Consider the following 15,323-nt stretch of genomic DNA (forward strand, 5'->3'; position numbering starts at 1 on the left):
AATGTGTATTTCTCATATAAATTGTTTTTATGACCAGTATAATAGCATTCTACAAAGTATATGATATCTGTGAAAAACGCTGTATCATGCATGCAGATTATTATTATTTTTTTTTTTTTTTTTCTTTCCCTTCTGACTTTTTTCAAAGTGCCGGGAGGCGGTACTTTGTGGTTACCACAGGTATAAAAGAGCTTCATTTGTATGTACATGTAGTGTTGATTTACTGGTCCTGAAGAAGAGGTCACAGACCTTGAAACGCGTAGACCCATGGAATAAAAGAATGTTCTGAATTATCAACATCTCCTCTGAATTTATCTGGCGGATTGCGCGGGTTTAACCCCTTCTCCTTCTCCACTTTGATCTGCAAACACGTGGGGCCGCTGCAGCCGCCATTATCTGATGCTATCTATGGTGGTTGTGACCTCTCACAACCTGAATCGGTGAGTGTATTTTGATATATGCTAAACCGTATGTGTAATCTGGTAAAACCCTATCAGCGCTTCTCTTTTCTAGTTTCCATACTGCAATATCAATGGAAGAAATAAAAATAATTATGGCTCTTGTAAAAAGGGGAGGAAAAAACTAAAGAGCAAAAATTGGCTGCAGAGGAAAAGGGTTATGCAAAAAACTTTTCTGTACATTGCAAAGCTTTAGTGGAAACATGAATTTGTATTTTTTAACAAGGCAGACTTTCATTAAAAGAAATAAATAAACATTTTTGGAAAGTCAATTTGCTCAGCTTAGTTTGTTGCTTGCAACAGGACTTGGATTTTCTCAGCTTCTTACAGCAAATTATGCCCTTTGGGTACTGTCAATGGAGTAATAACAAGACTTTGAAGATGTTTAATGACACATCAACAGCATTTATCTATAACTGCCTGTAAGGAACTGCATGCATATAGAGACTAGTAGAGCCTTGGAGACAGTACATACAGATCTTCAGAGGTAGCAGATGTAATACCTTTGGCAAAAAGAAAAGTAATTAGAAAAAAAAGATTAACTATATCCCTTGGGTTTAAGAATGTTACTACATCAATTGTCTTTGCTAATTCATAAAGACAAACTAGCTGTCAGACTGAAAATCAAACGATCTGGATTTTTTTTCTAATTAGCAGTGCTGTTGCCAAAATGCATTAAAAGCTTGATTGGAAAATTGTTTGAAGACTCCACTATGAATTTCTGACCTTAGAGTATCTCAATTAGCTAATATTGTCATCTGAGGTTTAGAGAATGATAGGCATCATGAAAGAAACATGAGGAGCAGTATTTATCTTGCTTTCCTTAAAATCATCCTGCGTGCTAAACGTGATATTCCCCTTGTGCAGAATACGTCAGGCAAAAAGTCAGTAGAGGTCAAGCACAAAGTTTAAAAGTGCGAAGACACAGAGCTTCCTCTTCTTATATCTGAAAATTAAATCATAACTTTAAAAGGTTGTGTAACATCAGAGAAAAAGGTCTGATTATTTTTGTCCGAAACCATGTGGCCATGTGAGTCACGAACAGTCCACGGACCAAGGACCCATTATAGACAGTGTGCCAGTGCAACTACTGTTGTCCTTTTTAAGTACCAGAATAAAGCAACTGCGGCATCCATCCAGAACGGGACCAAGCACACAGAGCTGCTCACAATGGACACGACTGGCTCATCATAAGACCATCTTGCAAAAAAAAATTGTTTAAAGGTCAGAAATGAATTAAAAATGTAGGCAATGAATTAAAATTACAAAATAAACATTAGAAACATCTTGAGTCAGTGGCACTCTAGCTCTGACTTTCTGTTGCTTCCCACCAATCTTTGTGTACAAAGCTGCAGCCTTGACTTTCTTTCTAAAACACATAGCAACTGCAGCCATTTGCTGGCCTCTGTGGCCATACCAAGATGGATGGCACGAGACCACTAAGGTTAGGGATTGACTGAAGCGAATAAATGTAGACCGGAAGACAGTGCTGCAGTCTTGTTAATAAAAACCACCAGAGAGCAGCAGAGATGCAGTGCTGGAGTTCTAGAGGCTACAACAGATAGGTAATAGTGATGGGTAGAGTTGAGCAATGTTCAAGCCGAACGGTTCGCCAATTTCATGTTCGAGTGATTTTGCAGGGAGTTCGAGTCATTCGACGAACTTGAACGATTTGCTTAAAGTTCGTCAGTTCAAGTGACGTTCGAGAATGGTTCCATCACCAAAAGTGTGGCTTTTCATAGTAAGTATGTGCGCACGTTGCGAATCTGCATGTGCGTCCCCAGCACAATCCCTCTCTCTTTCCTACTCACCGATCATGGGCGTTTCTCTGCACGGCTGTCACAAATCTCCGGAGGCTTTTCCTCTTTTGAAAATTACTGCTGCTTCAGTATTCAATCAGGTATTCCGTGCCTTCCCCACCCACTGGCGTCCATGATTGGTTGCAATCAGACACGCCCCCACAATGAGTGACATCTGTCTCACTGCAACCAATCACAGCCGCTGGTGGGCGGGTCTATATCGTGCAGTAAACTAAATAAATAAATAATTTTTAAAAAAAAAAGCGGTCCCCCCCAATTTTGATACCATCCAAGATAAAGCCACATGATTGGAGGCTGGTATTGTCAGGATGGAGAGCGCCACATTATGGGGAGCCCACCGCCCTAACAATATCACCCAGCAGCCGCCCGGAATTGCCGCATCCATTAGATGTGACAGTCCCGGGACTCTACCGAGCTGTAACGCCTGCTTGGATCAACAGACTCAGGGGGGATGTAATGGACAGACTAGAGGGAAGCCACTCACCAAGCAGGACCCCCAGAACCCTGAAACCCTTTAACCCCTATACAGGGATTTGGAATTACACAGGGCCCTGGAGATCACTACCTGTGGAAGGCTGCAGTCCGATGAGAGTAGTCGTCAGGCAAGGTCAAACCAGGAATAGCAGAACAGGGACAGAATCAGCAGACAAGGACGTAATCAGAAAACGGAGCAGAGGTCAAATCCGGATCGGGCCACGCAGTACAAAAACAGAAGGCAGAAGGGTAGTCAGAAAACATGCAGAAGTCAGCACACAGGAATCACAAAACAGAATAGGGCGGACCAGGAGCCAGGAAATCAGAACTATCTCTGGCAGTGGTCATGTGACAGGAGGGGGAATAAGAAGGGTGGGGTGTCGTGTCTTCCCATTGGCTGTACTTGAACGCTGGCAACTTCAGCTGGAAGACACATGCCACCCACAGTCAGCCAGCGGTACTGCAGATCCCAAGATAACCCAGCCCAGTGGATGATCGGAGCCTGTGCCCACCGGTGCCGCTGGCATCGACTCCCCTCCCACCACCAGCACCATCCACGGCAGGAACACAGCGTCGCCTGGCGATCGGAGCAGAAGTCGCTGGAGCAGACTCCGACGGTGACGTAACACCAGCTCATCCCAAATTGCCCTGGTGCAGTGGCAATCGGGGTAATAAGGAGTTAATCATGGCAGGCGTCTCCCTGAGATACCTTCCATGATTAACCTGTAAGTGAAAGTAAATAAACACACACAGCGAAAAATCCTTTATTAGGAACAAAAGACAAAAAAACACCTCATTTACCTCTTTATTAATCCCCAAACAACAATCCAGGTCTGAAGTAATCCACACAACGCTGTCAGCTCTGCTACATGAAGATGAGGGGAGGAGCCGGACATCAGCTGTGAGCCGCGGGACAAACCTCTAAAATCGGAGCAGTTCACGGAACGAGACTGTATTGCTCTCTCTTCTCTCTCTCTTCTCTCTCTCCTCTCTCTTCTCTCTCTTCTCTCTCTCTAATCTCTCTCTTCTCTCTCTCATCTCTCTCTTTGTCTCTCTCTTTTTCTCTCTTTTTCTCTCTCTCTTGTTCTTTCTTTTTCTCTCTTATTCTCTCTCTCTTTCTCTCTTGTTCTCTCTTTTTCTCTCTCTCTCTCTCTTTTTCTCTCTCTCTATTTTTCTCTCTTTCTCTCTTTTTCTCTCTCTCTCTCTTTCTTCCTCTCTCTCTTCTCTCTTCTCTCTCTCTTCTCTCTCAATCCTCTCTCTTCTCTCTTCTTTTCTCATCTTCTCTCCTCTTCTCTCTCTCTTCTCTCTCCTCTCTCGCTCTCTTTTCTCTCTCACCTCTCTCTCTTCTCTTCTCTCTTCTCTCGTCTTCTCTCTCTCCTCTCTTGTCTCCCTCTCTCTTCTCTCTCTCTTCTCTTTTCTCTCTCTTTTCTCTCTCCCTCTCTCTCTTCTCTTTTCTCTCTCTTTTTACTTTCTTTTCTCTCTCTCAGACCTGGCGATGATCAGCTGATGCGGTCACCTGACAGCATCAGCTGACACTATAACTCGAGCGGTGAGGCCGGCTGTTTACCGGCCGGCCAGCTAAACTATCAGCTACTGCTGTTGGGCAGGAGTCTGCACAGAAGTGTGTAGTTTGTTTTGTTTTTTTGCACTGATGCATCAGCTGATTGTATAAAAGCCGTTTATACAATCAGCTGCTGTGTCATGTGATTCAGGCCCTTGAACCTGACACATCATGTGATTGCTTTGCCTTCCAGCAAACTGATCAAATGATATTGGATCCGGATTGGATGGCGCGGGACCCTTGATCCAGGATTACTGCAGAGGGGGGTTCTTTATTTCAATAAACATGGAGTCACTAATTGTGTTGTGTTTTATTTGTAATAAAAATATTTTTCTGTGTGTTGTGTTTTTTTTTATCTGTACTAGAAATTCATGGTGGCCATGTCTAATATTGGCGTGACACCATAAATTTCGGGCTTAGGGCCAGTTGATAGTATACACCTAGCCCTAACCCCATTATTACCCAGCGAGCAACCCGTCACCAGGGCAGCTGGAAGAGTTGGATACAGCGCCAGAAGATGGTGCTTATATGAAAGCACCATTTTCTGGGGCGGCTGTGAACTGCAATTCGCAGCAGGGGTGCCCAGAAAGCTTGGGCACTGCGGATTCCAATCCCCAGCTGCCTAGTTGTACCTGGCTTGACACAAAAATTGGGCAAAGCCCACGTCATTTTTTTTTAAATTATTTCATGAAATTCATGAAATAATTTAAAAAAAGGGCTTCCCTATATTTTTGGTTCCCAGCCGGCTACAAATAGGCAGCTGGGGGTTGGGGCAGCCTGTAGCTGCCTGCTGTACCTGGCTAGCATACAAAAACATGGCGAAGCCCACGTAATTTTTGGGGGGGGCAAAAAACTCCTGCATACAGTCCAGGATGGAGTATGCTGAGCCTTGTAGTTCTGCAGCTGCTGTCTGTCTGTATGGAGGAGAGCAGACAGCAGCTGCAGAACTACAAGGCTCAGAGTCAGCATGCTCAATTCACTAGTGTATGCAGGAGAGCAGACAGCAGCTGCAGAACTACAAGACTCAGCATGCTCCATTAACTAGTGTATGCAGGAGAGTAGACAGCATCTGCAGAACTACAAGGCTCAGCATACTCCATCCAGGACTGTATGCAGGAGTTTTTTGCCCCTCCAAAAAATGACGTGGGCTTCGCCATATTTTTGTATGCTAGCCAGGTACAGCAGGCAGGTACGGCTGCCCCAAACACCAGCTGCCTATTTGTACCCGGCTGGGAACTAAAAAATTAGGGAAGCCCTTTTTTTAATTATTTCATGAGTTTCATGAAATAATTAAAAAAAAAAATCGACATGGGCTTCGCCTCATTTTTGTGTCCAGCCAGGTACAACTAGGCAGCTGGGGATCGGAGCTTTCTGGGCCCCTCTGCTGCGAATTGCAGTCCACAGCCGCCCCAGAAAATGGCGCTTTCATAGAAGCACCATCATCTGGCGCTGTATCCAACTCTTTCAGCAGCCCTGAATCCGGGTGGCTTGCTGGGTTAGAATGGGTTAATACTAGCTTTGTTTTACTAGCTAGCATTAAGCCAGAGATTCTTATTGTTTGACCCGGCCATTAAGAATCTCCAATAAAGGGTTAAAAAAAAGGCACCACACAGAGAAAAAATACTTTAATAGAAATAAATACACAGACACACTTAGAGACTCCTGGTCTTCTGTCTTCTTTCTCCTTCAACCCATGCAGCTCTGCTACATCAGACAGCACTGCATGGGAGGAAGACGCTGCTGCTCCCTGTGCAGGCTAATCCCTCAGTGAGTGAGCAGAGGCTGCGGGTTGTAAGCGGTGACGTCACCGCTGCCACCATTGCTAAAGTTATCTGACAGGCGGGTTACTATAGGAACGGTGCTCCGATCATTTGATTCCCGGTGCCGCAATTCACCGGCTGTGGCAGCCAGTCCTTGCATGTGGGCTGACTCTGTAAAGAGTGCCCACATGCAGGAACGGGGAAGCCGACCATGTGCCAGAGCATCTCGCCGCTACACGGAGATGCACAAAGGAGCACTGCGTACCGGAGAGATGCACTGACAGGACCTAGTATGACGTCTAGCCATGTGACCAGTCTGTAGCCAATGAGATAATAAACACGTGACTGGTCACATGCTATTTTGACGTCATCGAAGGTCCTATCATTAGTGCTGGTTACCGGGAGGATACAGCAATTATCAGAAGGAAAAGCGGCGGGAGACAGAGCGCAGGATGCGTCGCGGGGACCTGTAAGTGTAATGGCAATGTTCATTAACTGTATGTGTATATGTACAGTGCCTACAAGTAGTATTCAACCCCCTGCAGATTTAGCAGGTTTACACATTCGGAATTAACTTGGCATTGTGACATCTGGACTGTAGATCAGCCTAGAAGTGTGAAATGCACTGCAGCAAAAAAGAATGTTATTTCTTTTTTTTTTTTTTAAATTGTGAAAAGTTTATTCAGAGGGTCAATTATTATTCAACCCTTCAAACCACCAGAATTCTGTTTGGTTCCCCTAAAGTATTAAGAAGTATTTCAGGCACAAAGAACAATGAGCTTCACATGTTTGGATTAATTATCTCTTTTTCCAGCCTTTTCTGACTAATTAAGACCCTCCCCAAACTTGTGAACAGCACTCATACTTGGTCAACATGGGAAAGACAAAAGAGCATTCTAAGGCCATCAGAGACAAGATCGTGGAGGGTCACAAGGCTGGCAAGGGGTACATAACCCTTTCCAAGGAGTTGGGTCTACCTGTCTCCACTGTTGGGAGCATCATCCGGAAGTGGAAGGCTTATGGAACTACTGTTAGCCTTCCACGGCCTGGACAGCCTTTGAAAGTTTCCACCCGTGCTGAGGCCAGGCTTGTCCGAAGAGTCAAGGCTAACCCAAGGACAACAAGGAAGGAGCTCCGGGAAGATCTCATGGCAGTGGGGACATTGGTTTCAGTCAATACCATAAGTAACGTACTCCACCGCAATTGTCTCCGTTCCAGACGAGCTCGTAAGGTACCTTTACTTTCAAAGCGTCATGTCAAGGCTCGTCTAAAGTTTGCTCATGATCACTTGGAGGACTCTGAGACAGACTGGTTCAAGGTTCTCTGGTCTGATGAGACCAAGATCGAGATCTTTGGTGCCAACCACACACGTGACGTTTGGAGACTGGATGACACTGCATACGACCCCAAGAATACCATCCCTACAGTCAAGCATGGTGGTGGCAGCATCATGCTGTGGGGCTGTTTCTCAGCCAAGGGGCCTGGCCATCTGGTCCGAATCCATGGGAAGATTGATAGCACGGCCTACCTGGAGATTTTGGCCAAGAACCTCCGCTCCTCCATCAAGGATCTTAAGATGGGTCGTCATTTCATCTTCCAACAAGACAACGACCCAAAGCACACAGCCAAGAAAACCAAGGCCTGGTTCAAGAGGGAAAAAATCAAGGTGTTGCAGTGGCCTAGTCAGTCTCCTGACCTTAACCCAATTGAAAACTTGTGGAAGGAGCTCAAGATTAAAGTCCACATGAGACACCCAAAGAACCTAGATAACTTGGAGAAGATCTGCATGGAGGAGTGGGCCAAGATAACTCCAGAGACATTTGCTGGCCTGATCAGGTCTTATAAAAGATGATTATTAGCTGTAATTGCAAACAAGGGTTATTCCACAAAATATTAAACCTAGGCTTTGAATAATAATTGACCCACACTTTTATGTTGAAAATGTATTAAAATTTAACTGAGCAACATAACTTGTTGGTTTGTAAGATTTATGCATGTGTTAATAAATCCTGCTCTTGTTTGAAGTTTGCAGGCTCTAACTTATTTGCATCTTATCAAACCTGCTAAATCTGCAGGGGGTTGAATACTACTTGTAGGCACTGTATAATGTGTTTTTATGTGTTTGTGTTTGCCTGCCATTGTCTTCAATGGGGTTCGAAGGGGTTCGCCGAACGATCAACGAACGTTCGCCAAACGGAGCCTCCGTTCAACGAACCAAACTGAAGTCAAACTCTAGGGGGGTGGTTTATCTCTAGTGATGGGTGAGTGTGCTTATGTACTGCCCCAGCGCCAGCAGCCCGGGCTGCTGCTCAGATCCGGATCCGTGGTGGCTCGAGGGGTCTCCGGACCCGGGAGGGTCGTGCGGACACTCGAAATAAAAGGGGGTATTTACATGGGATTTATGGTTAGAGTTCGTAAGGCCACCCACGGTGTGTGGTAAGGAGGAATACCACCGCTGCTGTGGAGAGCGCACGGTGGAGATGGAATGGCAGCCAGGTGTTGAACTGTTACGGCCCCTGGGCCTGTTGCTCCACGTTCCCCTTATTCCCCTTCTGCTTCTCGCTTGCGTCGTTCCAGTCGTTTGGGAACTTCTTAGCTTCTTGAGTCTAAGTCCCAATTTTGAGCTACTGAGCATGCTCACGGACTTAGTCATTCCTGAGGCTAAGTGTGTACTCTGTTCTGAGCATGTCTGCGATGTGGCATTACATGATTGGCCATGGGTGATGTCACAGATGATGCGGGGATCACATGGTCCTCGGCATGTGATGTGGCAATACATGATTGGGCGTGTGGGATGTCACAGATGATGCGGGGATCACATGGTCCTCGGCATGTGACGTGGCATTACATGATTGGCCGATGGTGACGTCACTTCTGTTGTTGCTCGTTACTATTGGCCCAGGGTTGTTCCTGTTAATTATCCTCCATCTTGTGGGCGGAGCCAAGTTTATAAAGGGCCCTGGAGCCCGTCTCTCAGTGCTCAGTCGTTACATGTGCTTGTGTGGGAGTAGACGCTCCATACGAGTCTGCATAATATACCCGCTTTCCATGCTTTAGGGGAGTCGGGCTAGGTAGGAACCTCTCCCCCTTCGCTCCTGTTTACTCTCTGCGGATAGCATAGAGAGTTCCCTGGCTCCTTATAGTGCAGTTAGCACACTGGGCTTGGACAGGGACTTGCACTTGAGCCATTTCAGAGAAAGCTATTGCTCTCTGTTATCAGTTGTCATATTACACTTCCTCTATGAGCATAGTAGAGGTTACTTCTTAGGTTTGCCTATGACCATTAACAGGAGACCTGTGCATTCTCTCCTTACCTAGGAGCATTGTTTATGCATTGTAAATTTACTAGCTTCTGTGAAGTAACAGAGGTATTTCCTATTCGTATGGGGTAGTTGCCCTAACTTATTTATTTGCTACCACATATTAGTTTATGCTTATACGGTACTCACTGTGAGTTAAACAGGGTGTGTCGTACTAGTCCTAGTGTTGCTGTGAAGTAACAGGAACAAGTACTACTTCTGTGGTACAGACACCCTTTTCTGCTGTCACTAGCAGCAGTTACACAGTTAGTTATACCAGGCAGCCCCGTAACATTACGACTGAGCCAAGGGCCTGGCTGTGATGGCAGCGTTACAGCATCTACAGCGCTATATTCAACAGCTTGAGGTTAGACTCAAGTCTGTTGAGGAAAAATCTGTTACTGCTGTACTGACTTCCTCTCATGAACCCCGTCTTGCTCTCCCAAATAAGTACTCGGGTGATAGCAAGACATGTCGGGGGTTTGTCAGCCAGTGCCAAATACACCTGGCACTTAATGCTTCTCACTTTCCCAATGGAAAAGCCAAAGTGGGGTTCATTATCTCACTCCTCCAAGATAAGGCCTTAGAGTGGGCTACGCCTCTCTGGGAACGTGAGGATGTAGTTTTACATTCTGCTACATCCTTCTTAGGGGCATTAAAGGCTGTATTCTTAGGTCCGCAAGTCACACATGATGTGGCCTTAAGGCTTCTAGACTTGTCTCAGGGGTCTTTCTCTACTAGCCTGTATGCCATTAACTTCCGAACTCTGGTCTCTGAGCTGGATTGGCCAGAGAGAGTTCTGATTCCTATTTTTTGGCGAGGTCTGGCTGTCTACGTTAAAGACGCTCTTGCCACTAGAGAGGTTCCTCCAACATTGGAGGAGCTTATCACTGTGGCAACGAGGATAGACGTACGCCATAAAGAGCGTAAGCTCGAGTTAGGTACCTCTCGTCCTAAAGTCAGTCCAGTACCTGACATACTGGTCTCGCCAACTTTGCGGTCTACCTCTGAGAATTCCCCAGTCCCGATGGAATTAGGCAGTACGTCTCCTATACCCCACAAAGCTACTCCCCCAGTTTGCATTGTATGCCACCAGGTAGGACACTATGCCAATAAGTGTTCCTCACTTAATGGATCCTCTCAGGGAAACTCCCAGGTCTAGTGACTGTTAGAGGGGAGTTGCTGGATAAGTCACCTTCACCCTCTAAATGCTTTTTTAAGGGTCATTTGTGTTTTACTTCTTCCCAACCATTGCACATTCAGGCATTTGTGGATTCTGGAGCAGATGGTAACTTTGTCTCCTCTGCCTTTGTTTCCAGACATAACATCCCATCCACTATCTTACCTAGTGCTATTCCGGTACGAGTGAACAATGGTACTATACTCTCAGAATCAATAACACTAAAGACTGTACCCTTACAACTTACCTTACCGCATGGTCACTCTGAGGAGATCTCGTTTCTCGTGTTACCTGAGAGTACTGACGACATGCTCTTAGGCTTACCCTGGTTGCATCTGCACTCGCCTTTGATAGATTGGCGGTCTGATGGTATTATCAATGGGATGCAGGGTGTCAGTTTCATTGTCTATCCAAAACCTCCAAGACAGTGTCTACCATCAAGACCCCTGATGTCTCCTCTCTACCTACTCCTTACCTGGAGTATGCAGACGTTTTCTCCAAGCAGGGTGCCGAGAAACTTCCTCCTCACAGACCCTACGATTGCGCCATAGACCTCATTCCATGTGTCATTCCACCTAAGGGCACAGTTTACCCCCTTTCTATACCCGAGTCTGAGGCTAAGGCTGCTTATATCAAAGAGAGCCTAGAGAAGGGGTTTATTCGCAAATCCGTTTCCCCCGCAGGAGCAGGGTTCTTTTTTGTGCGCAAAAAAAGAGGGTGATTTGAGACCATGTGTAGATTACAGGGAGCTCAATGCCATTACTGTGAAAAATAGGTATCCCCTACCTCTTATTGCAGAGCTCTTTGATAGAATCCGAGGTGCTCACATCTTTACCAAGTTAGATCTTCATGGGGCTTATAACCTGGTACGCATCTGTGAGGGTGATGAATGGAAGACCGCATTTAATACCAGAGACAGTCACTATGAGTACCTGGTTATGCCCTTTGGTTTATGCAATGCCCCAGCAGTCTTCCAAGACTTTGTAAATGATGTGTTTCGAGACCTTCTACTGTCATCTATCGTCGTCTATCTGGATGACATATTATTTTTTCTCCCAATCTCGATACGCACCGGCAGGATGTGATTCGAGTGCTTTCTCAGCTAAGGGAGCATTCGTTATTCGCAAAGCTCGAGAAGTGCGTCTTCGAGCAAAGGTCAGTCTCCTTCTTGGGATATATTATCTCCCATGAGGGCTTGGCGATGGATCCCGTTAAGGTGTCTGCAGTGCAGGAATGGTCTGAACCTAGGTCTCTTAAGGTGGTACAGAGATTCCTAGGGTTCATTAACCATTACCGGCAATTTATTCCCAACTTCTCCACCCTAGTCGCTCCTTTAGTGGCCCTGACCAAAAAGGGAGCAAATCCCAAGGTTTGGTCGGCTGAGACTACACAGGCGTTTCTCTCTGTCAAGTCTTATTTCTGTAGTGCGCCTGTTCTTCAGCGACTTGATGAGAACAAACCTTTTATCATGGAGGTGGACGCATCCTCTGTGGGAGCCGGGGCTGTGCTGTTTCAAAAAGATACCAACGAGAGGAAAAGACCCTGTTTCTTTTTCGCCAAGACTTTCTCTCCAGCAGAGAGAAATTATGCCATCGGGGACCGAGAACTTCTTGCCATGAAATTGGCTTTTGAAGAGTGGCGTCATCTGCTTGAGGGTGCTAGACATGCTGTCCAGATTTTTACTGACCATAAAAACCTTACTCACCTCCAGACGGCATAACGTCTAAACCCTCGACAGGCACGTTGGGCCTTGTTGTTTTCCCGATTTCATTTCACGGTACATTTTCTCTCCGGAGACAAGAACAATAAGGCAGATGCACTCTCGCGGTCCATGGAGTCTACTCATGAAGATGATGTCCCTCGCCTTATCTTACCATCTCAGGCATTTCACACCCTTTCTCCAGTGACTCTTGACCAAATACCACCTGGGAGGACCTTTGTACCTCCACCAAGACAGAATGATATTCTGTCTTGGGCTCATACTTCTAAGCTTGGTGGGCATTTCGGTGTCAGGCGTACGCAAGAGCTAATCGAGAGATGGTACTGGTGGCCTAATCTGGCTAACCAAGTCAGAAGGTACATTCGTTCTTGCTATTCCTGTGCACAAAACTGTCCTTCGCGTCAGAGACCGGCTGGTCTTCTACACCCACTGCCCGTACCCGATAGACCTTGGGAGTTTGTGGGAATGGATTTTGTAGGAGAACTCCCATCCTCACAAGGCCACCATTTCATCTGGGTACTCTCTAATCACTTTTCACGAATGGTACATCTGGTTCCTCTGCGTGGCCTTCCCTCATCTAGGGTCTTGGCCAGACTCTTTCTCCAGCATGTCTTCAGATTGCATGGGATGCCTGATCGCATAGTATGTGACAGGGGTCCTCAGTTTGCATCTCAGTTTTGGCGTGACTTTTGCAGCCTCTTGCAGATTGAGTTAAACATCTCTTTGGCCTATCAGCCCCAGACCAATGGGTTGGTGGAACGTACGAACCACACATTAATTACGTACCTTCGTCATTTTGTTTCCACACACCATAATGATTGGTCTTCACTCCTTCCTTGGGCAGAGTTCGCCCTTAACAACTCGGTGGCCGAGGCTACGTGTCAAACCCCTTTTGTCCTTAACAATGGACAACATCCCCGGGTCCCTATGCCTTTTCCTGCCACTACTCCCACTCCTCTGGTTTCTGATTGGGCGACTAACGCCAGAGATGTTTGGGATCATGCCCAAGCGGCTATTCAAGCGGCCAAGGACCGAGGGCTGATAGTCTCCGTCGCCCGGCACTGGTGTATTCCCCAGGCGACTTTGTTTGGCTCTCTGCCAGGAACATCAAAGTCAGAACGTGGTTGGCCAAGTTTGCTCCACGTTACCTGGGTCCCTATGAGGTTCTCCGGCAAATAAATCCGGTAGTGTACCAGTTGAAGTTACCATCCCATCTTCGAATCCATGACATGTTTCATGTCTCCCTATTGAAACCTGCTATTCTCCCTCATGCTAGGGATGAATCTTCTCCATCTTCTGACTCGTCCCGAACCGACTACCCTGTACGGGCTATTGTTGGCGTTAAACGGGTACGAGGTCGCAGGTTTTTCTTAGTTGATTGGGAGGGTTATGGTCCAGAACACCGGTCTTGGGAGCCGGAGGAGGCTATTAATGCTCCTGACCTCATAGCTGCTTACCTTCGCCGCCGGAGGCGGGGCTCTAGAAGGGGGGGGTACTGTTACGACCCCTGGGTCTGTTGCTCCACGTTCCCCTTATTCCCCTTCTGCTTCTCGTTTGCATCGTTCCAGTCGTTTGAGAACTTCTTAGCTTATTGAGTCTAAGTCCCAATTTTGAGCAACTGAGCATGCTCACGGACTTAGTCATTTCTGAGGCTAAGTGTGTACTCTGTTCTGAGCATATCTGCAATGTGGCATTACATGATTGGCCGTGGGTGATGTCATAGATGATGCAGGGATCCACATGGTCCTCGGCATGTGACGTGGCATTACATGATTGGCCGTGTGTGATGTCACAGATAATGCGGGGATCACATGGTCCTCGGCATGTGACGTGGCATTACATGATTGGCCGTGTGTTATGTCACAGATAATGCGGGGATCACATGGTCCTCGGCATGTGACATGGCATTACATGATTGGCCGAGGGTGACCACTTCTGTCGTTGCTCGTTACTATTGGCCCAGGGTCGTTCCTGTTAATTATCCTCCATCTTGTGGGCGTAGCCAAGTTTATAAAGGGCCCTGGAGCCCGCCTCTCGGTGCTCAGTCGTTACATGTGCTTGTGTGGGAGTAGACGCTCCATGCGAGTCTGCATAATATACCCGCTTCCCATGCTTTAGGGGAGTCGGGCTAGGTAGGAACTTCTCCCCCTTCGCTCCTGTTTACTCTCTGCGGATAGCATAGAGAGTTCCCTGGCTCCTTATAGTGCGCTTAGCACACGGGGCTTGGACAGGGACTTGCACTTGAGCCATTTCAGAGAAAGCTATTGCTCCCTGTTATCAGTTGTCATATTACACTTCCTCTATGAGTATAATAGAGGTAAGTTCTTAGGTTTGCCTGTGACCATTAACAGGAGACCTGTGCATTCTCTCCTTACCTAGGAGCATTGTTTATGCTTTGTTAATTTACTAGCTTACTTCTGTGAAGTAACAGAGGTTTTTCCTATTCGTATGGGGTAGTCGCCCTAACTTATTTATTTGCTATCACATATTAGTTTATGCTAATACGGTACTCGCTGTGAGTTAATTAGGGTGTGTCGTACTAGTCCTAGTGTTGCTGTGAAGTAACAGGAACAAGTACTACTTCTGTGGTACAGACACCCTTTTCTGCTGTCACTAGCAGCAGTTGCACGGTGGGCCTTGACTGCCTGTTACTCGTAATTAGTTATAATACCAGGCAGCCCCGTAACATTAACCCCTTTGTGGGTAGGGGGAAGTGCTCTGGGGCTTGGTGGTGGTGAGAGGGGAGCACCGTTGGGGAGGAAAGGGTCATTGCATACTCACTCAGTCCAATAACGCTGACACCGACAACTTGTAAACCGGAATTCTTAGCACCGCTGTAGCAGGGAGGGAGTACGCTGGGATCTCGTACCCGATTGTGTTGCTTGTTAGCCTGTGACCTTTTCCTTGGCATTTTTTTTACTGGTTGGCCCCTGTAGTGTAAAACTAGTTGGGTCCCGCTCACCCGTATGGCTAACAGAGTGAGCTTGCTCTCAGGGTTCACGCTTAGGATTTTCTGGACGGTGCATTGGGAAAGTCCTATCCCCCTTGTTG

The sequence above is a fragment of the Anomaloglossus baeobatrachus genome, chromosome 2 (genome assembly GCF_048569485.1).
Source record: "Anomaloglossus baeobatrachus isolate aAnoBae1 chromosome 2, aAnoBae1.hap1, whole genome shotgun sequence".
Classification (NCBI taxonomy): domain Eukaryota; kingdom Metazoa; phylum Chordata; class Amphibia; order Anura; family Aromobatidae; genus Anomaloglossus; species Anomaloglossus baeobatrachus.